Source organism: Trichechus manatus, unplaced genomic scaffold (genome assembly GCF_000243295.1).
Source record: "Trichechus manatus latirostris isolate Lorelei unplaced genomic scaffold, TriManLat1.0 scaffold00134, whole genome shotgun sequence".
Classification (NCBI taxonomy): domain Eukaryota; kingdom Metazoa; phylum Chordata; class Mammalia; order Sirenia; family Trichechidae; genus Trichechus; species Trichechus manatus.
Window position 1 is genome coordinate 3191535 of NW_004444070.1, and position 22455 is coordinate 3213989.

The window sequence follows — 22455 nt, forward strand, 5'->3', positions numbered from 1 at the left end:
TACAATCAAATGAGAATGAAAACACATCCTACCAGAACCTTTGGGACACAGCAAAAGCAGTGCTCAGAGGTTGATTTATAGCAATAAATACACACATCCAAAAAGAAGAAAGGGCCCAAATCAAAACATTAACCCTACAACTCGAACAAACAGAGAGCAGCAAAAGAAGCCCTCTGGAGCCAGAAGAAAGGAAATAATAAGAATTAGAGCAGAATTAAATGAAACAGAGAACAGAAAAACAATTGAAAGAGTTAACAAGACCAAAAGCTGGTTCTTTGAAAAGTTCACCAAAATTGATAAACTGTTGACCAAACTGACAAAGAAAAACAGGAAAGGAAGCAGATAACCCATATAACCAATGAGATGGGTGATATCACAACAGACCCAACTGAATTAAAAGTTATCATAAGAGAATACTGTGGAAAACTGTACTCTAACAAATTTGAAAGCCTGGAGGAAATGGACAAATTTCTAGAAACTCACTACCTACCTGCAAACAGAGGTAGAAAAGCTAAATAAACCTAAAACAAAAGAAGAGATTGGACAGGTAATTAAAAATCTCCCAACAGAAAAAAACAACCCTGGCCCTGACGACTTCACTGGAGAGTTCTACCAAACTTTCAGAGAAGAGTTAACACCACCTACTGATAAAGGTATTTCAGAGTATAGAAGAGGATGGAATACTCCCAAACTCATTTTATGAAGCCAGCATAACCCTGATACCAAAAACAGGTAAAGACACCACAAAAATAGAAAATTACAGACCGATTTCCCTCATGAACATTGATGCAAAAATCCTCAACAAAATTCTAGCCAACAGAATTCAGCAACATATCAAAAAAATAACTCACCATGACCAAGTGGGATTTATACCAGGTATGCAGGGGTGGTTCAACATTAGAAAAACAATCAATGTAATCCAACATGTAAATACAACAAAAGACAGGAACCACACGATCTTATCAATTGATGCAGAAAAGGCATTTGACAAAGTCCAACACCCATTCATGATAAAAGGTCTCAACAAAATAGGAATAGAAGGGAAATTCCTCAATATAATTAAGGGCATTTATACAAAGCCAACAGCCAGCATCATCCTAAATGGAGAGAGTACGAAAGCATTCTCCTTGTGAACAGGAAGCAGACAAGGATGCCCTTTATCACCACTTTTATTCAACATTGTGCTGGAGGTCCTAGCCAGAGCAATTAGGCTAGAAAAAGAATGAAAGGGCATCCAAATTGGTAAAGAAGAAGTAAAAGTGTCTCTATTTGCAGATGATACGATCTTATACACAGAAACCCCCAAAGCATCCATAAGAAAACTACTGGAACTAATAGAAGATTTCAGAAAAGTATCAGGATACAAGATAAACATACAAAAATCAGTTGGATTCCTTTACACCAACAAAGAGAACCTCGAAGAGGAAATCACCAAATCAATACCATTTACAATAGCCCCCAAAAAGATAAAATACTTAGGAATAAATCTAACCAGAGACATAAAAGACCTATACAAAGAAAACTACAAGACACTACTGCAGGAAACCAAAAAAGACCTACATAAGTGGAAAAACATACCTTGTGCGTGGATAGGTAGACTCAACATTGTGAAAATGTCAATTCTACCCAAAATGATCTACAGACACGATGCAATCCTGATCCAGATTCCACCGGCATTTTTTAAGGAGACGGAGAAACAAATCACCAACTTCATATGGAAAGCGAAGAGACCCTGGATAAGTAAAGCATTGCTGAAGAAGAAGAACAAAGTGAGAGGCCTCACACTACCTGATTTTAGAAACTATTATACCGCCATGGTAGTCAAAACAGCCTGGTACTGGTACAACAACAGATACTTAGACCAATGGAACAGAATTGAGAATCCAGACATAAATTCATCCACCTATGAGCAACTGATATTTGACAAAAGCTCAAAGTCGGTTAAATGGGGAAAAGACAGTCTCTTTTTAACAAATGGTGCTGGCATAACTGGATATCCATCTGCAAAAAAAAAATTGAAACAAGACCCATACCTCACTCCATGCACAAAAACTAACTCAAAATGGATCAAAGACCTAAATATAAAATCTAAAAAGATAAATATTATGGAAGAAAGAATAGGGACAACACTATGAGCCCTAATACATGACATCAACAGAATATGAACCGTAAGTAACAATGCACACCCATGTTTACTGCAGCACTGTTCACAATAGCAAAAAGATGGAAGCAACCTAGGTGCCCATCAACAGACGAATGGATAAACAAATTATGGTATATTCACACAACGGAATACTGTGCAATGATAAAGGAGTAACAATGAATCCGTGAAACATCTCATTTCATGGATGATTCTGGAAGGCATTATGCTGAGTGAATTTAGTCAGTTGCAAAAGGATAAATTTTGTACAAGACCACCATTATAAGAACTCAAAAAAAAGTTTAAACACAGAAGAAAATATTCTTCGATGGTTACAAGGGTGGGGAGGGAGGTAGAAGAGTATTCACTAACTAGAGAGTAGACAAGAATTACCTTAGATGAAGGGAAGAACAGCATACATTACAGGGGAAGTCAGCACAACTGGACTAAACCAAAAGCTAAGAAGTTTCCTGAATACAACGAAACACTTCAAGGACAGAGTAGTAGGGGTGAGGGTCTCGGGACCATGCTTTCAGGGGACATCTAGGTCATTTGGCATAACAAAGTTTATTAAGAAAATGTTCTGCATCTCACTTTGGTGAGCAGTGTCTGAAGTCTTAAAAGCTAGCAAGCAGCCATCTAAGATGCATCAATTGGTCCTATCCACCTGGAGTAAAGGAGAATGAAGAACACCAAAGACACAAGGAAAGTATTAGCCAAAGAGACAGAAAGGGCCACACAGACCAGAGACTTCATCAGCCTGAGGCCAGAAGAACTAGATGGTGCCCTGCTACCACCAGTGACCACCATGACAGGGAACACAACAGAGAGTCCCTGGTGGAGCAGGAAAAAAGAGGGGTGCAGAACTCAAATTCTAGTAAAAAGACTGGACTTAATGGTCTCACTAAGACCAGAGGGACCCTGGAAGACATGGCCCCCAGACTCTCTGTTAGTACCAAAACTAAAACCATTCCCGAGGCCAACTCTTCAGACAAAGATTAGACTGGACTATGGGACATACAATGATACTCGTGAAGAGTGTGCTTCTTAGCTCAGGTAGATACATGAGACTAAATGGGCAGCTCCTGTCCGGAGGTGAGATGGGAAGGCAGAGAGGGTCAGGAGCTGGTTGAATGGACACGGGAAATCCGGGGTGGAAAGGAGGAGTGTGCCGTCACAGTATGGGGAGAGCTACTAGGGTCACGTAGCAGCGTGTGTATGAATTTTTGTATGAGAAACTAACTTGATCTGTAAACTTTTATTTAAAGCACAATAAAATAAAATAACAGAAGTCAGAAGGACAAAGACTTCAAGAGACTGAGGGCAAACGTTCGCCCTAGAGGGTATCATTATTCTCGTTTCCCAGATGCAGAAATTGGAATTGAATTAGGGGTATTAGGAGAATGCACACTATTTTATTGGAAAAAATGTAGTTCAAAGTACTCATTTAAAGTTTTAGTAATCTCACAAAATACCTACAAAATGGGTGGGGCTAGATAAGATCTCTACGTCTTATCCAATTGAATTTCTGAAACTATATTTACATGTAAGAAAATGTGCACACATAAAATTAGTACAATAAAAACTCATTGAAGTGATTGACATTTGATTTGAAATTCATGATGATTCAACTTCTGCTAGTCTGAAGTTTACTTTGCATAAATAGAAAGAAAAATGTTTATTTAGCTACTTTGGAGTGTAGAATAAGATAGAATGGGATTTTCTAAACCTTAAGAGAGCAAATATTTTTAAGGTCTAGCATATTCCTGTCATTCAAATATATACAGTGAAACATGTGAGAGCAGGAACTGGACGGGCTTGTCTTGCTTCCGTGTATTGCACGTTTTCTACCTTTAACAGCGTGCAGTCTTACCACTTTTCTGTCACTCATTTTAGTGGAAAATATTTGCATTTTCCTTCTCTGACAGGTTTCTGCCTTACACAGGTTCTGGCTTTCACAGGTTTACTGTATATGTATATATATATATTCTGTACTTCTTCCAAGACAGATTTGTTCATATATATGTACGTACTTTGGACATGTTGTCAGGAGAGACCAGTCCCTGGAGAAGAGGAAGACCCCAACAAGATGGGCTGACACAGTGGCCGTAACAACAGGCTCAAACATAGCAATGATTGTGAGGATGGCACAGGACCGGCAAGTGGTCCTCTCTGTGGGTTCTTTCTGCCTAAGATGCCGTGTTGATCTCATTAGCGTCATTCATGAAAATATGCCCGCCTGCCCCCTGATAGATCACTTACCTCAGGAAAGAGATCTGCGCCTCAGTCACTCACCCATGCACCAACTCAATCAGTCAGTTAACCCACCCACACACCAAGACAAATAATACAGGTTTCACCAATAAACAGGAACTTCCCTCCCCATGTTCATTTGATTACGTTGCCTTAATATATGTAGAAATGACTACGAACAGCCTTCATTTTTTTTTAAATTTCTTTTTGGATTCAGGGCTTCATCATTTCTCTAGGACATCCGTTCTTGCAACATTCTCAGCAATGTTTTCTTTGCTTTCAGTCTTGTCTTTCTCCAACTTGTTCTCCACATTGCCACCACAGTACTTACCCATTGCTGTCAAGTCAATTCTGACTCATAGCAACCCTATAGGACAGAGTAGAACTGCTCTATAGGGTTTCAAGGCCATAAATGTTTATGGAAGCAGACTGTCACATCTTTCTCCTGTGGAGCAGGATTTCAGTTAGCAGCAGAGTGCTTAACCACTGCAGCATCAGGGCTCCTGCTACCAGAGTGATCCTACTAAAATAGAAATCTGTTTTTTTTTTTTTCCTCCTACCACCTGCTTAAAATATTTTATTGGCTCTTGGTGTGTTTACCATTAAATTTATCTAAAGAAGTTGGTCTTGGTCCTTGGTTCTTGAGAGATAACCTCTAAATCCTTAGGATTTCCCCAGTGATTGGAGTCTCTTCATTATCTAAAAGGGTTCCAGACCTGAAAAGTTATGCTAATGAGGTGACTCAGGCGGAGGCTGGCCATGCTAGGGAGACTCGCCAAGTAATATAAGTGATCTCAGCAGAAGGGAGCATGATTCAATCAATCATGTATACATAATGAAGCCCCAGTGAAGCTCTGGACATAGAAGCTTCACGGAGCTTCCTGGTTGGTGAAAGCTATCAATGCACATGGGAAGGTGTTATTGTTAAGTACCATTGAGTTGGTTCTGACTCACAGAGACCTCATGCACAACAGAACAAAACACTGCCTGGTCCTGCACCATTCTCATAATTGCTGCTATGTTTGGGCCTACTGTTGCGGCTGCTGTATCAATCCATCTCATTAAGGGTCTTCCTCTTTTTCGCTGACCCTCTACTTTACCAAGCACAATGTCCTTCTTCAGGGACTGGTCCCTCCTGATAAAATGTCCAAAGTACATGAGATGAAGTCTTGCCATCCTTGCTTCCGAGGAGCATTCTGGCTATACTTCTTCAGAGACAAATTTGTTCCATCTTCTGGCAGTCCATGGTATATTCAATATTCTTTGCCAACACCAGAATTCAAATGCATCAGTTCTTCTTTGGTCTTCTTTATTCATTGTCTAGCTTTCACATGCTTATGAGGCAATTGAAAATACTATGGTTTGGGTCAGGTGCACCTTAGTCCTCCAAGTGGCATCTTTGCTTTTGAACGCTTTAATTAAAGAGGTCTTTTGCAGCAGATTTACCCAATACAATACATCATTTGATTTCTTGGCTGCTGCTTCAATGGGTGTTGATATGGATCCAAGTAAAATGAAATCCTTGACAACTTCAATATTATCTCCATTTATCATAATGCTGTTTATTGGTCTAGTTGTGAGGATTTCAGTTTTCTTTATGATGAGGTGTAATCCATGCTGTCCCTTTTTGGGACACAAAATCTCCGTATTGGGAATCCTCCCAGGCCTTGCCCTATGTGTCTCTTCATTTGTGTCACTTTTGCTATAATAAAACTTTAATCCTAAGTGTAGTGTTCTCCTGTGTTCTGCGGGTCATTCCAGCGAATTATTGAACCTGAGAGAGCAGTGGGAGCCAAAAGATCAGAAGTGAGAGAGCTCCTGGGGACCCCTGAATTATGACTGGTATCTCGAGAAGATAGAACCCTTGGCTTTGTAGCAGCAGGCGAGAGGTGAAGGTGTCATGGGGACCCACAAGCTATGGCTGGCATCTGACATCTTGGGCTGATGTGGCAGACATGCCAATGTGTGTCCGTTAACTTGTGAGACTGGACCTAACTCCAGCTGGTTAGGGTCAGAGGAAATACTGCCTGTGCCGTTGAATTGGAACTGGATTGCATAGATTTTAATTGGAATTGAATTCCTTTAATTCGGTTGGTGTCAGAGAACTGGAATATACCACAGCTGAGCTTGACAACTCCCTACTACTTACTGGATACATTCCACCTTCTTAACATGGCATTCAAGATCCTCCATAATTAGTGTGGCCAGCAATCCTTGATGTACTTGACATGTATACGTATCACTTCCATCTCTTCCTCTATCATCACTTGGCATTCTCCCTGTCTCTGTATCTCTTATTTTAAGCACACCAGTCATATTAGATTAGAGCCCACCCTGTTGTTGTTAGGTGCCGTCCAGTCAGTTCTAACTCATAGCAACCCTTTGTACAATAGAATGGAACACTGCCCGGTCCTGCACCATCCTCACAATCGTTGTTATGCCTGAGCCCATTGTTGCAGCCACTGTGTCAATCCATCTCATTGAGAGTCTTCTTCTTTCTCGCTGACCCTCTACTTTACCAGGCATGATGTCCTTCTCCAGGGACTGGTCCCTCCTGATAACATGTCCAAAGTACGTGAGACGAGTCTCGCCATCCTTGCTTCCAAGGTACATTCTAGGTGAACTTCTTCCAAGACAGATTTGTTCATTCTTTTGGCAGCCCATGGTATATTCAATATTCTTCACCAACACCACAATTCAAAGGTGTCAATTCTTCTTTGGTCTTCCTTATTCATTTTCCAGCTTTTCCATGCATATGAGGTGATTGAAAACACCATAGTGCACCTTAGTCTTCAAGGTGACATCTTTACTTTTCAACACTTTAAAGCCTACCCTAATGACCTCATTTTAAGTTCATTACACTTGCAAAGCCACTGTGTCCAAATAGGGTCACATTTACAGGTACCAGGATTTAGGACTTCTTCACTCTCTTCTCTAAGCTCTCTTCTCTTTACACATAGCGTCCTGCCCGTCTTAAATCCCCACATACAGGCCATCACTGCTCTGCTTTGCCTAGACTGTTCTGTGCCCGCGTGCTCAACTTCATTACCCAGCCAGTGTCTGTCTGCCTTCATTCTCCACTAAGAGAATTCCTCCCAGGAGGACACTTTCTCAGTCATTTCCACCTCCATGGGTCTCCATGGTCTCTGCTATGAGTTGAATTGTGTCCCTCCTAAAGATATGTTGAGCTCCTAACTCCCAGTACCTGTAAATGTGACTTTATTTGGACATAGTGGCTTTGCAAATGTAATGAAGTTAAAATGAGGTCATGAGGGTGGGCTCTAATATAATATGACAGTTATCATTATAATGAGAGGAGAAGAAATACAGAGACAGGGAGAATGCCACATGATGACAGAGACAGAGATGGAAGTGATGTGTATACAAGTCAAGGTACGCCAAGGATTGCTGGCCACACTAGAAGCTAAGAGAAAGGCACTAAACAGTGTCTCCCCTGGAATCTTCAAAGAGCATGGCCTTGCCGACGCCTTAATTTTTGTCTCCCAGCCTCTAGAACCATGAGAGAATGAATTTCTATTGTTTTAAGTTACCTAGTTTGTGATAATTTGTTAAGGCAGTGCTAATTAATACAGTCCCCTATGAATTCACACATTGTAATAACTTTTCACATCGTCTGTTATACATGTACATATATATATGTATATATATACATTTTTTTCCCTGCTGACTATCTTATCCACTAGAATGTGTGCTTTTTCAAAACAGGAATGAAATATGTCTTACGCTAAAATTTCAGTGTTTAGGACTATGTCAATGCTCAACAAATACTTGAACTTACAATTAAGTAATACATTCCTGGCAAAGCTTAGACTTCCCCGCCTCCTGTAAATCATTGTGTTCAAGTTGAGATTCAGCTTCTAAAACTCTTCTTTGAAAAATATATTTGTCCACATCTGTATCTCTATCTGTATATGTCACTATATATAGCTATCTTTATTAACAGTAATACTACTTTGTTAGTGGATCATAAATACATCTGGCCAATAATAGAAGAAACACATATGTGCGTGTATCTTTTTTGGTAAAAGGTGTTTCCATACATATTATCTCATTTATTCATCACAAGAAGCCCGAAGGAGAACAATGTTTAATCTCTGTTTGACAGATTGGTTTTCTAGGCTTGTTGACTGGCTTCCCAACAAGGCTAAGCTAATAAGAGTGAGGTCTTGATCTGAAACCCTGTCCCCTAGCTCTTCGTCAATCCCTTTCCCCACTATGGGCCAGTTCCCCCAAAGACCTTCTCTTAGAACTTGCTTCTTGTTGTTGTTGAGTACCCTTGACTTGTAGAAATCCCCGGTTACACCATTACACCAAATAATTATAGCAGGCTGGATGCCACATAAATATAAGAGCAATTATGAGGATATTCTAAATGTAGATAATATAAATTTCCTTCTACAAGTAAATTAATAAGCAGTAAAATAATGTTAAGAAAAACTGACATTTATTATGACTTCTTACATCCCAAGGAGTCCCTGGGTGGTGTAAAAGGTTAATGTACTCGGCTACTAACTGAATGGTTGGAGGGTTGAGTCTACCCAGAGGGGCCTCTGAAGAAAGGCCTGGTGATCCTGCTTCCAAAAAATCAGCCGTTGAAAACCCTATGGAGCACAGTTCTACTCTGACACACGTAGGGTCACCATGAGTCAGAATTGCCTTGATGACAACTGGTACTGGATGCATGTCAATTCCTGTATTAACTCAGTTAATCCTCACAGAAATAATATGAGGTGATTACTTTTATCATCTCCATTTTACAGATGGAGAAACTGAGACACACCATACAAATACACATCCAAGGTCATGTGTGACCTGAACCCAAGCCATTGTAGTTTCAGAGTCTATGCTCATTGCTCTGACCCTATGGTGTTCCTTGAATCCTCAGCTAGGAACTTTAGACATTGACCTTTTAAAAATAAGTTCATCTAATCTGGTTAGATACTGGGTCATACTGCCAAACTTGAAACAGGATAGGAAAAATAAAGTGGACCCGTAATATGAAGGGCCATATTTAAACATAATTGACCTTTGATCAAAGATTCTATAAAAGAATCCTGATCAAAAGGGGGAAAATGTAGAACAGATTTTAAAATTTGCATGGAATCCAGATTTTATGGATCCATGGAGGCTGGATGAATGGCCAAAACAATATTTCTCTGAGATAATCTTTAAACCTTAAGCCTTAATCCAACAATATCCCTTGAATTCATTAAACCAAACAATAGCTTAATTAGTAAAGAATGCCTGCCTTGAGCATTGTGCTCTTTTAAAGAACTATATGGGATCAAATTGACAACAGCAACTCAAAAGATTTAGACAGGAAACTTAGCGGGCAGTGAGTTAGCTTAATGGGGGCAGAACAATTTGGAAAAGTAGGGTGAGAATGGTTGCACAACTTGAATGTAATCAATGCCACTGAATCGTACATGGAGAAATTGTCGAATTGGTGTATGTTTTGTTGTGTATATGTACAATAATAAATAGTTTTCATCAGAAAAAAGATTGACCAATCCCAGCAACCTCCCCCGACAATATTCTTCTTATCAAAACCATCGCTGAATAAGTAAACAATCAAAAAGCATCCACCCATCTCCCCAACATCATTTGAGCATCAGAGAAGTCCCGTCCTCCACAGAGCTTCATTCCAATTTTGTCGCCGTTAATAAATGACATCATAGCATGCTGATTAAATCACAGCAACGCAGCCCTGGGAACAGTAACCGCTTTGTCAGTTGGGGTCCACGGGAACAGCTCCTCAGGGCTGGTACCCTTGGAAAGCATGTCCTTAAAGATGTTTGCAAATACTGTAGCGAAGGTTTGGGGTAAAGAGTCCTGGAATCACCCTTAGCAGCTTCACAGTCAGGATGGATGCTGTTTGTGCGTCCCTGGCCTGGTCCCCACGAGAGACATGCCCACCTGTTCCACCACCCCAACGCCCGGGATCACTCTGTTACCGCTGGTTTGCACTGGGATTAGCTGGTCTTTGCATTGGGTTGTATCCGTGGCTGTGGTTTCTGCAGAGATGGGGCCGACTGCGGGGATCTATTGGCTGCTGGCTTAGTAAATTTCATTCAGTTTGGGCCAATCGCAGACGGAGAGCGAGGCAGACAGCAGAACTCGCTGCTCAGGCTGCCTTTTCTCGCAGACCCGTCTCTCTCCGCCGTCCCTGTCTCTCCGCACAGAGCCCTCATTGAGCGCCAGCTCTGCCCTTCCCGCTCTGATTGTCTTGCGTTTGCTGCCTGATTGCAGACTATTTACGACCCCAATTACGGATTTCCTCCAAACGGCGGTGGCGGTGGTCGCTACATTCCTTTGGGTGTGCAAATCTGGAGGGGGTTCCAGAAAGCAAAGACGCCTGGACTAAAAAGATAACCTCCTGAATCAGACCCCCGGCTCTGCTTCCCTAGAAAAATCCGGATGTCTAAAAAGGACACTTTGAATGGTTCCGGCAGCGTCTGCACAGCTTGAGGTAGGTGCCGTTTTCAGACGTGTTCCCGGGTTATTTTATTTTAAAGCCTTTTAAACACTGTGACTCGCGGTTGCGCCCCAGCAAAGGTGGGTAAATCTAACTGCGGCCGTTTGGGCTGCTCTTCCTTTGGCATTTTTTCTTTCTTTCTTTCTTTTTTTTTTTTTTTTTGCAAAATTTGGACAGGACTTTCTTCCATCTGTCGCTCCATTTTGTAGGTGTGGGTGGAAGCGTGGACATACATGTACGCTTGTCATGTGTAGGCTTCGTGCACTTCGCGGCAGAAGCATTTGATTTTATTTGGACTTAAAAAATTGGGGAGCATCGAGATTTGGCTGCATTTTGCTGCAATCAGCTATTTGAACGGCTCCGGGGCCGTGTGTGATGTGTTTACAAAGTAGCGCAGCCTTACATACAAATAAACACACAAGTGTGGAGGGGGGAGAAGGGGGGGAAAAATCTATCCGCAGTAAAGAGGGCGAGAGAGAGAGAGAGAGAGAGAGAGAGAAAAGGAGCAAGGCGCCAGTTCTCTGCAAACCGGGACTCGGAGGAGGAAGGCCGGAGGACTTCAGAAACTGTGAGCGCCCGGGGCCTTTTCCCCCCTTCTTCTGGAAGGAAGCTGCCAGCTACCACCTCCTGGCGTGCTTTTTGGGGTTAACCGGAGAGAGAAAGGAACCAGGTCTGGCTGGGGTTGCATTAAGCGTTTTTTTTTTTTTTCTTCTCTCATCTGTGGGTCGGCGAAGCTGACGGCTTGTGAAATGCACGAAATCACGCACGTGATGATCGATGAAGACCTGGCCGCGGTGCGGGGCGCGAGCGGGGCGCGTTGGGGACCCCGGTGCAGACGCAAGGCCGGTAGCTGAGCGCGGCTACGTGGACAAAACTGGGGGCGAGCTGCAGGCCCCCTTTTTCCATGTGTGTGGGTTTGGGGGGAGGCCAGCCGCCGAGGGGGGAGCTGGGGCTTTGCTTTAAGGAGCCTTTGGGTCCGGCCTGGACCGTTCCGAGGGCGGACGCAGCGGCCATCAGCGCCCGGAGCTCCATCGCCCAGCTGCTGACCGCTTGGGTCTCCAGGGGACAAAAAAAAAGTTGGGAGCTGAGGGGACAGGCGGCGGGCTCCCAGACTCGGGTCTCGGGGGATCCTTCGGGGATCAGGCCCCAGGAGGCGCCCCCATAGTCGGGTTTCGGGGGCTGAGCCGGCGGGGCGCACAGCCCGGGATGAGGGCGGGGGTCTGGGGTGTGGGTGCCAGTCCGCGCTGCACCCCCACAGCCTAGCACAACGGGAGAAACAAGCCCAGACCCCAAAGCTTAGTGCTGTCCTGCGCTTCCAATACCGCCCCCCCCGCAAACGCTTTCGGAGACCGATTCCCGCCTCACTGCCCACCCTCCTGCCTCGGCTAAGTCCCCTCCCGCCCGGCGGGAGACCGGGTGGCGAAGCTCCGCCCTCCCTCAGCCGGTGGGGGGCAGCGCGGGGCCCCGGGCTGGGGGACCCCTGAACAAGCAGGTGGATTTGGTCCCCCCTCCCTCTCGGGGGGTCCAACCGAGGACGCGCGCGTGGGGAAGGTGTCGTGCGACTGCGGATGACGTGGGGGGGGCTTCAGGGGGCGGGAGGCCGGTCCCCGCCACGCTCGCCCCAGGCTATCCTCCCCCTCCCGGCGTCCTCGCTCCTCATCCCCGCTGACACCCCCTACTTCTCTCCCCCCACCCCGGCCCGAGACCCTTCGCCCACGAGGCCGACGAGGGTGGCCTCTGGCTTGCAGACTCCGCAGACCCCGCCTCCTTGTCCCGCCTGGCCCCGACCCTTCGCCCCCAAGGCGGGTGAGTGTGGCCTCTGGCGCCGTCCAAGGCTGCCCGGCTGCGCGCCCCGCAGCGGCGCCCACACCGCGCAGCCCAGGGCCCAGGCGCACCCCGCGCCTGCCAGACCCAGTGCCCTTTCTTCCCGGCGCGGGCGGCTTCGGGGTCACCCGCGCCGCACCCCGGGCTGCTGGGCCAGCCTGGAAACGGATGCCCGCGGGAGGGCGCCGGCGCCTCCCCGCAGCCCCCTCCCCATCGGCCTCTTTCCTTTAAGGCTGCGGGTTCACAGCGCAGGACTCCTTCCCGCACCTCACGCAGGTGTGCGCCCCGTTTTCTTCTTTATCGGAGCCGTCGTGGTGCCATCGCGGGGCCGGCGCGGGAGAGGGCGGGGGGCAGCGTTGGGGACACCGGGGTGGCGGCGGGGGTGGCCCTGGCCGTGTGGGGGGGCTTGCAGCGTGCGCCCACGCCAGGTGTGCGCTTCGTGAATCACACCCAGTGCCTGGGCGACCCTGGGGGTGAGGCAGGGACTGAGCCTCCCCATCTGTCATTTGGACCCAACTTAAGAAATTTGGGGTGAGGGGTGGGTGGGGGGTGTTGCACTAAGCAGGTGCTGTTCTTGCGAGCAGAGTCCACAAGGTGGTGGTATGGATGCTTCCTTTGATTTTGATTTGATTTTTTTCTATTTGGTCAGTTGGTGGTTGGGGTTGGGGGGGTTATGTGCTCATATGCGATGCTTTTTGAAGCCTCCATTGCTGGCGGGACTTGCGCATCCCGCGCGCGCCGCACTTAACTGTTTTCTAAGGGAGTGGGTAGTGGTGAGAGCTAGCTCCATTTTCAGAGTAAACACTAGGCATGATATGAGGCCACCCCCCCCTCCAAAAAAACAGAAAAGTTTAGAGAAGCCTGGTGATCCTGATGGGGCCAGATCGAGGGTTTGTGCAGGCTCTCTACAGCCAGCCTAGACGGCCGTGCGGAAGAAATGCTTGGTACTTGCTTCAGGGAGAAAGGAAAGGATGAGGATTTAAGGACCTGTCTTTAATTATGAACAAAGCAACAGCAATGGCTCCCAGGCTCGCCGGGCTGGAATGGAGATGCCTAGCGTTTTCCTCGAGGATGGCAGAGCCCTGGAGAGATGGCCGGATTCCAGAGAAATCTGCATTTTTGTGGGGGCCGCAGGGAGAGTGGACAGGTTGGCCATAGGAGGGCACTGGCTGCAATCCACACTCTTCAGGGGCAGTTCACTTGGGTAAATGAGCACATGGTTGGGGCACGTGGTTGCATCGGTCCCTTCTTTCCAGAAAAAAAAAAGAAAAAAATCTGGATTTTTAAATTTGTCCCCAAATTAAAAACATAAGAGTTTCACGGAGACCTCTACAAATACGTATTTTGTCAAATTAGAAGTTCAGTATTCTGTAACCCAAGGAAACGCACACACACACACACACACACACACACACACACACACACACACACACACACACTTCCTTGGGTAACAGAATAAATATATATAGTTAGCAGTTTTAAAGTGTATCTTCCTTGACGTGTAAGACAGTGATCAGTGCCAGTGTGGCAAGTGGAAATCACTTCATCAGTTTTAAGCTACTACATTAAAATGAGAGGCTTGATTCTTTGGAAATGAGAATGCTTTCTGGCAGGGATGGAATGATCATTGCACGTTCGTAAGGGCAGTGCTTTGATGCCGTTCATAAGGTGCCTGGATATATTTTTCTGGGGTGGAAGAAACGTTGCTCTGGTTCTTTTTTATTTGTTTATTTATTTGGTAAAATAATGCTGAAAGTACAGTTAGCCCTAAAGCCAGCAGTCTAGCTGATTTTTACCCAAACCTAAGACTAGAGAAAGATACTTGCTAAGCGCCCCACCACTGCAGAATGGAGCGAGAGCAAGGAAGTGTTTTGTTGCTATCACACAAGTGAATAGATTTGGAAGTACTTGAAAGCTCATAGTTTTTGGCTTGGAATGTAGACTCGTGATAAGCGTATGCAGGGGATTGTATTTATTCTGGAGTTTGGCCTTTTCATTTATTTTGCTCTCTGTAGTAACTCGTGGAAAGCTTCTGGTTTATGTACAGAGAAGAAGATGCTTGCTACTCTGCAAATTTCATTGCTTTCAGAATGTGCAAAAGTCTCTTTAAAAACTCTTTAGAATATTGCGCTTTTTATCCCTGGCCCATGGCAAAGGGGAAGAAGAAAGGGAGACTCACAAACGTCAACATTCAAGAGCATGGGGTGTGGCCTCAGCTGTTTTATCAGCGCTCCGTGTTTTCAACTTTTATTATGCGGTTGAATATTGTCGGTAATGCAGCTTGCTGATGAATTTATTATAGACAAAGGAAGCCCCGATATATCAAAAACAGTATTTTAAGTTTCTTAATGCCCTCACCCTACACATACCTCATTTGCTTAAAACAGTCGTTATTCAGAAACGGCTATGGGAGCGCCACAGCCTGAAATGCATGTTTACTCCATGAACCAGGGGCCACAATGGGGGCACTTTCTACATCGAACAAGACACATTCTTATTCTCAAATGAGAAAATATGTGGAGGGTTTAGCTTAAATCAGTTCCCCCTCACCCCGCCCTGCCCCCCTTTTTTTCTAGACACTGTTTCTTTTTGGAGGAGACATCTTTGCCTGCTTAATCCTGGTAGCAAATTCTAAGACAGACCACACCTGTGTAGCAACAACTGACTTTTTTCCTTTTCTTTTAAAATAGAGACCAAAGGTTATCAGTGGCTACCAGGGACAGGCAGGAGGAAGAGGGGAAGGAGAAGTCTGTGCTCAGAACACACTGGGCTTCTGTGAAAGGTGATGAGAATATTTGGGAACGGGTAGGAGTGATGTTGGAATGTGATGGATATAATCAATGTCATGAACAGTACATGTGAAGAACGTTGGAAGGGCAAATGTTTTGTTACATGTATATATATTTAACACACACACATACACACACACACACAGACACACACACACACACACAAAGAATGTGCTTATGGACACACCCACATAATGACATTGTTCTAAAATTAAAAACAAAACAAAACAAAACACCAAACCCATTGCCCTTGAGTCAATTCCAACTCATAGCGACCCTATAGGACAGAGTAGAACTGCCCCAAAGGGTTTCCAAGGAGCGGCAGCTGGTGGATTCGAACTGCCGGCCGTTTGGCTAGCAGCCGAGCTCTTAACCACTAAAATAAGTCTATAAAATTGAACACTTAGGATTATAATGTATCCAATCTTATAAACCACTTGGCTTCCTGTAAAAATAAAGATGCATTTGAGTTTTCTGTTACCTCTTTTAAAAATACCTTCCTCAGGTTTTTTTTATTATAAATGACATATGTGCTCATAAAATTTCAGCAAAACATGAGAAAACAAGGTTGACTATAGGTCCCCTCCCCCAGTGTTACACCAATCCATAGCAACATAGCATACTGCCCCCCAAAATGATATGACAACAACAATTGATTTCTTCAAGTTGTCAGCTACCAACTTGAAGTCAAAGATAACATTGTGTCCAGTCAATTAGAGAAAGAATGGAAATGGAAGCCACGTGGTTTAGGCAACTGAGTCATCTCTGGTGGGCAGTAGAAACATTCAGTCAATGAATATTTTCCAGACTTGTCATTTTTCTCTAAACAACATTCATTTGGCCATTCAAAGGCCCCACTGTTCTTTGTGAAGTGAAAGACAGCATAGGAGACTGTCGCTCATTTTTCTTGGGGAGGCGGGGGGCGGGGTAGCACCAATGAATAAGAAAAAGAGCAGCCCTGCCTAAAGGTTGACATCTGGCCATGTAGGGGCTTTGCGTAAATATGTATGAGAAGGGTTTCTTTCTGTGGTGGTTATAACAAATAAATAAAATAAACCAAAGTCCCGGAGCAGGAGTGTACGAATAGAACGTAGACAGAGGAGAATAACCTGTCCACCTAGGGCTCTCATTTTAAATCCACACATTTCGTGTTGAGTTCACCTGTCCCACACTTGTGACCACCTGGCACACCTGCATGTGGACAGTGGCCTTTCATTTCCTGAGCTTCCTATCTGGCCCAACCCCATTCTCTTCCCTCCCAGAAGGGAAACCAACTAAACCCCAAAACCCATTGCCATCGAGTCAATTCTGACTCACAGCAACCCTATAGAACAGAGGAGAACTGCCCCATATGGCTTCCAAGGAGTGGCTGGTGGATTCGAAGTGCTGACCTCTTGGTTAGCAGCTGTAGCTCTTAACCCCTGCACTAGCAGGGCTCCAAACTAAACCCCAACAGCATAAAAATTATAATAAAACAAGTTTTTTTAAAAAATAATGTATTTTTTGTTTTTGTTAAAAATATGCACAGAAAAACATACACCAATTCAGCGGTTTCTACATGTACAAGTCGTTGACATTGATTGCCTTCTTCACGTTGGGCAACCATTCTCACCCTCCTTTTCTGAGTTGTTCCTCCCCCATTAACATAAACTCACTGCCCCCTAAGCTTCCTACGTGACCTTTCAAGTTGCTGTTATCAATTTGATCCCATATAGATAGATCTTAACAGAACACAATGCTCAAGGCAGACATTCTTTACTAGTTAAGCTAAACTATTGTTTGTTTTTTTAATATAATTTATTTATTTTTTGTTATTGAGAATATATACAGCAAAACATGCACCAATTCAACAATTTCTACATGTGCAATTTAGTGACATTGATTATGTTCTGAGCTGTGCACCGTTCTCACCCCCCTTATCTGAGTTGTTCCTCCCCCACTAACATAAACTCACTGCCCTCTAAGCTTCCTACGTGACCTTTGAAGTTTCTGTTACCAATTTGATCCCATATAGATAGATCTTAAAAGAGCACAATGCTCAAGGCAGACATTTTTTATTTTACTAGTTAAGCTAAACTATAGTTTAAAGAAGGCTTCAGGGGATATTTTTGGTTTAAGGTTTAAAGATTGTCTCAGGGCAATAGCTCTGGGGGTTCTTTCAGCCTCAGTGGCTCTAGAAAGTCTGAATTCCATGAGAATTTAAAGTTCTATACCACAGTAGGAGCCCTGGTGGCACAGTGGTTAAAAGCTTGGCTGCTAAACAAAAGGTCAGCAGTTTGAATCCGCCAGCTGCTGCTTGGAAACCCTATGGGGCAGTTCTACCCTGTTCTGTAGGGTTGCTATGAGTTGCAATCAAGTGGACAGCAATGGGTTTGGTTTGGGGTTTTGGTTTTTTCGTACCATAATAAAATGAGGTCTTATGGAATTTATTCCAGAAAGGGAAAAGAGTAATCCTCGTATAATTTAGAAAAGAGACTAGATACAAAGGAGCCTGCTGCCCTGATTGGCTGAGAAATAAATTCCAAGGTGACAGATCTTTATTTCAGGAGAGTGTTAATGAAGTGTCATGTGGTTTCACAGCCCTTTGGAAATGTGAGGCAATGACCCGGAATTTTGTTCAGGTTGTTTTATTTAAAATGTATGTTACATAAAGAGCGATTTGCCACAGTAACTCAGTGCTCTCTTTGGATACAATCAGGCCCGCTTAGTTCTGTGTGTTAATAACCAACCAGTTATTATCACATGGACCCTGACTCATGGCGACCCCATGTATGTCAGAGTGTAACTGTGCTCCCCAGGGTTTTGAATGGCTGATTTTTCAGAAGTAGATCACCAGGCCTTTCTTCCAAGGTGCCTCTGGGTGGACTCAACCTCCAACCTTTGGGTTAAGCAACCGAGCATTGAGCTCTTTGCACACCCAGGGACTCCTGTATGTTAATAGCGGTGGCTGTTTTGATTTCGTGACGTTAATATGTGACTGGATGATGAGACCCTAGATTGGAAAGCCGTAACTCCAGACCCCAGTTTTGATTCACATCTGCACACATCTCTCTTAGGCCTCGTATCAACCCCTCATCCAACCTTATTTTCTGTTTTTCTTTTCCTTTGTCTGATAGTGTGTTTTTTGTTTTTAGTGGGGGTGGGTAGCACATGTTTGCAAACTGGGTCCTCTCTTTTATAGTGTGAAACCTAGCCTGCATTTTTTTGAATTACAGCGGAAAGATATTTGGTTTGTTTAACGTTGCGTTCCTTGATGCCTGCTTAGATTCTTTAAAAAAGATGGAAAATTAATGAAACTGTGACTGGCATGGATAAAAATCAGCACAGCGCATTGATGGTTTATTTGTACAAAGAACCAAGGGGGTTTCCTATGTTTTGTTGTTACCCGTGTGATTGGGTTAGCACAAGGCGTACTTTTGCAGGTTTCGTATTTTAACATCACCAACATTTAGTTCAGAAATGCAAGCGGAGGATGTCCAGGAGCTTCCGGACACGTATCACCTTACCAGGGTTGGCAAAGCGTCAGCTGCAGAGAATGTTGCAACGGGCATTGTGGTCTCCGATGCAGCCGGGGTGTGCAGAAGAGAATCCCCGTTGAGGTCAAGTGCCTTTAGCATGTCCACACTTGGATTACTTACCATCCGTGTACCTCAGTGAAAGGGTTAGGTGGAGCAACTCATAAAAAACACATTTTAGTAACGAGGTACAGGAGTCCAGTGACAAGGGCCAGAAGGCAGAAGGGGAGTAGGAAGCTGGTGATAGGGAACACAAAGTAGAGTAAGGATATTGTTGATGTGTTGTGAGATTGTTAACCATTGTCATAGGGCAACATTTGTAGTAACTGTTAAATGGGAGACTATTTTGTCCTGTAAGCCTTCATCTTAAGTGAGAATAACAGCACAATTAGAAGAGCGTAGTCAATGTCACTTAAATGTGTATGTAAAAAAAATTTTTGAAATGGCGTATCTTTGGCTATGTGTATTTTCACAAAAAAAAAAAAAAGTTGAGAATTTAGAGGGTTAAAATGTTGTGGGGTTGTTAACCAATGTCATAAAACAGCATGCGTGTTACTGTTACATGAGAAACTATCTGTTCTGTAAGCCTTCACCTGAAGTACAATAAAATATTAAAAAAACCCCACATTTTTACAAGTACAAATATGTGATTGCTGAGAGCTTTTCTAAGTTGGTTAGATAAGTCCTCGTGGCTTCAAGCCAGGTAGGAAGATTTGAAGTGTGTGTGTATATGTGTGTGTGTTGTTGTTGTGAGTTGCTCCAACTCATAGTGACCATATTTACAACAGAACGAAGCACTGCCCCGTCCCTTGCCATCTTCACGGTCATTGCTATGTCTGCGTCCATTGTTGCAGCTATTCGGTCAGTCCATCGCATGGAGGGTTTTCCTTGTTTTTTTGGACCCTCTACTTTATCAGCCATGGTGTCCTTTTCTAGCCATTGGTCTTTCCAGATGACATGTCTCAAGTAGGCTTGTCGAAGTCTTGCTGTCCTTGCTTCTAAGGAGCCATGCCAGTTGTATTTCTTCTAAGACTTATTTATTCTTCTGGCAGTCCATGGTTATATGTGCATATATATGATGTTTTCTTAGCCATTGCAACATATTATATAAAAAACAAAAAATAAGATAGCTGAATGAGAGATGTGATTTCCATTCATCATTTTTCTTCTCTTTTCTCCATCACTCACCAAAAAAACAGTATCAAAACTATCATAATTTAAGTCCCTCGTGGAGCAATGGTTAAGTTCTCAGCTACTAACCCACAGATTGGTGGTTCAAACCCACTGGTCATTCCATAAGAGAAAGATGTGGCAGTCTGCTTCAGTAAAGATTCAAGCCTTGAAGACCGTAGGGGGCAATTCTACTGTCATGTGGGGTCATTATGAGTTGGAACTGACTCAACGGCAACAAGTTTGGGTTTTTGGGTTTATGATAAATGTAAGGAACCCTGGTGGCAAAATGGTTAAGCACTTGGCTGCTAGCCAAAAGGTTGGTGGTTCGAACCCACCCAGTGGCTTTGCAGGAGAGAGACCTGGCTATCTGCTCCCTTAAAGATTACAGCCTAGGAAACCCTATGGGGCTGTTCTACTCGGTCACATGGGGTCGCTATGAGTCAGAATTGACTGGATGGCACCTACCAACAACATGATAGACATCTGCATACTCCTCAGGTAGAAGGTAAATACCTTCTTACCAATGAAACCTAAATAGAGAGCCCTAGTGGCCCAGTGGGTAAGAGCTACGGCTGCTAACCAAAAGGTTGGTAGTTCAAATCCACCAGCTGCTCCTTGGAAACCCTATGGGGCAGTTCTGCTCTGTCCTTTAGGGTGGCTGTGAGTTGACATCAACTCGACTGTAGCGGGTTTGTTTTTTTTGTTTGGGTGATGCAGCTAACATGCTCAGCTGCTAACCGAAAGGCTGGAGGTTCCAGTCCACCCAGGGGTGCCTCATAAGAAAGTTCCGGCCATCTGCTTTTGAAAAATCAGAGAATCCTACGGAGCACATTTCTACTCTGACACTCATGGGGCTGCCATGAGTCGGCGTCAACTCCATGGCAACTGGAAACAAAAATGAATTTAGGATCAGGTATCTGTTTTGTCTAAGTTTCTTTAAGGTTTCTCTTCTTGTTTGAGCAACATTTTCCAAAAAGATATTATCACCCATGTTTACGGCAACATACTCTCTATAAATATATAGCATAAAATACTGCCTTTTCCTGTACATCAGTATGGCGCCATGTTACATACCGGGATGAAGAAATGGACAACTTTCACAAGAATTACACAGGGTACTCTTGTAAAAAGGCTCAAGTCATAATCCTTTTATCTGCCTTTGTAGGAGAATTCCACCTTCGTTTCTCTCAGTCCTAAAAGATCTCGGCTGAGAGATGTCTCCCATGGAAGCCTTGTGGTTCAGTTGATCGAGCATTGTATCAGAGTAGCTTCGGAAACCCTGTGTTCAATTTCAATAAACACAGAGCACTTTGAAAGCACGCAAGTTGAGACTTAGTCTCTCCTGATCTCGAGCTCCCTTCTTCCTGCAAAGCTCCTTTGTTTTTTATTTTTTTGATAACACTTTTTTGTGTTTTTGGTGAAAGTTTACACAGCCAATTAGGTTTCCATGTTACAATTTCTATACAAATTGTTCAGTGTCATTAGTTCCGTTTTTCACAATGTGTCAACATTCTCTTTAGTTGCATTCTGGTTGTTCTGTTTCCAGTGCTCTAGTTTCCCTGCTCCTTGTCTTCTCATCTTTGCTTTAGAGTCATTGTTGACCTTTTGGTCTCCTATAGATGGTTTTGTAACGGAGCCCTGTACTCACGGGTATGTCTTTTATTTTGTATGCCATTCTATTATTTTGCTAAAATGTGACCTTAGGGAATAGTTTTTGTCCAAGGTTTAAAGAGTATCTTAGGGCAATAGTCTTAGGGAGTCTTCAAGTCTCAACTGGTCCAGTAAGTCTAAACTTTTTAAGTATGTGAGTTCTGTTCTGCATTTTTCTCCCGTTCTGTCATGGACCATCTACTTGGCCCTGATCAGAACAATAGGTAGTGGTAGCTGGGCACCATCTAGTTCTTCGGATCTCCGCAAAGCTTCTTTGAAATCAGCATGGACAACTCACTCATATCACACCCACTGGGTAGCACTGAATAACCCCAGCTGATAGTAGCAGCATAGGTGAATTAAGAATGCTAAAGTGTTTCCTTTATTGTGGCTTCAATACTGTATACATGTTCTTTAGAAATATAATTACACATTAAAAAACAAAACAAAACAAAAAAAACCAGTTGCCTTGGAGTTAACCCTGACTCATGGCGACCCCATATGTGTCATAGTAGAACTGTGCTCCATAGGGTTTTCAATGGCTGATTTTTCAGAAGTAGATTGCCAAGCTTTTCTTCTGAGGCAACTCTGGGTGAACTCGAACCTCCAAGCTTT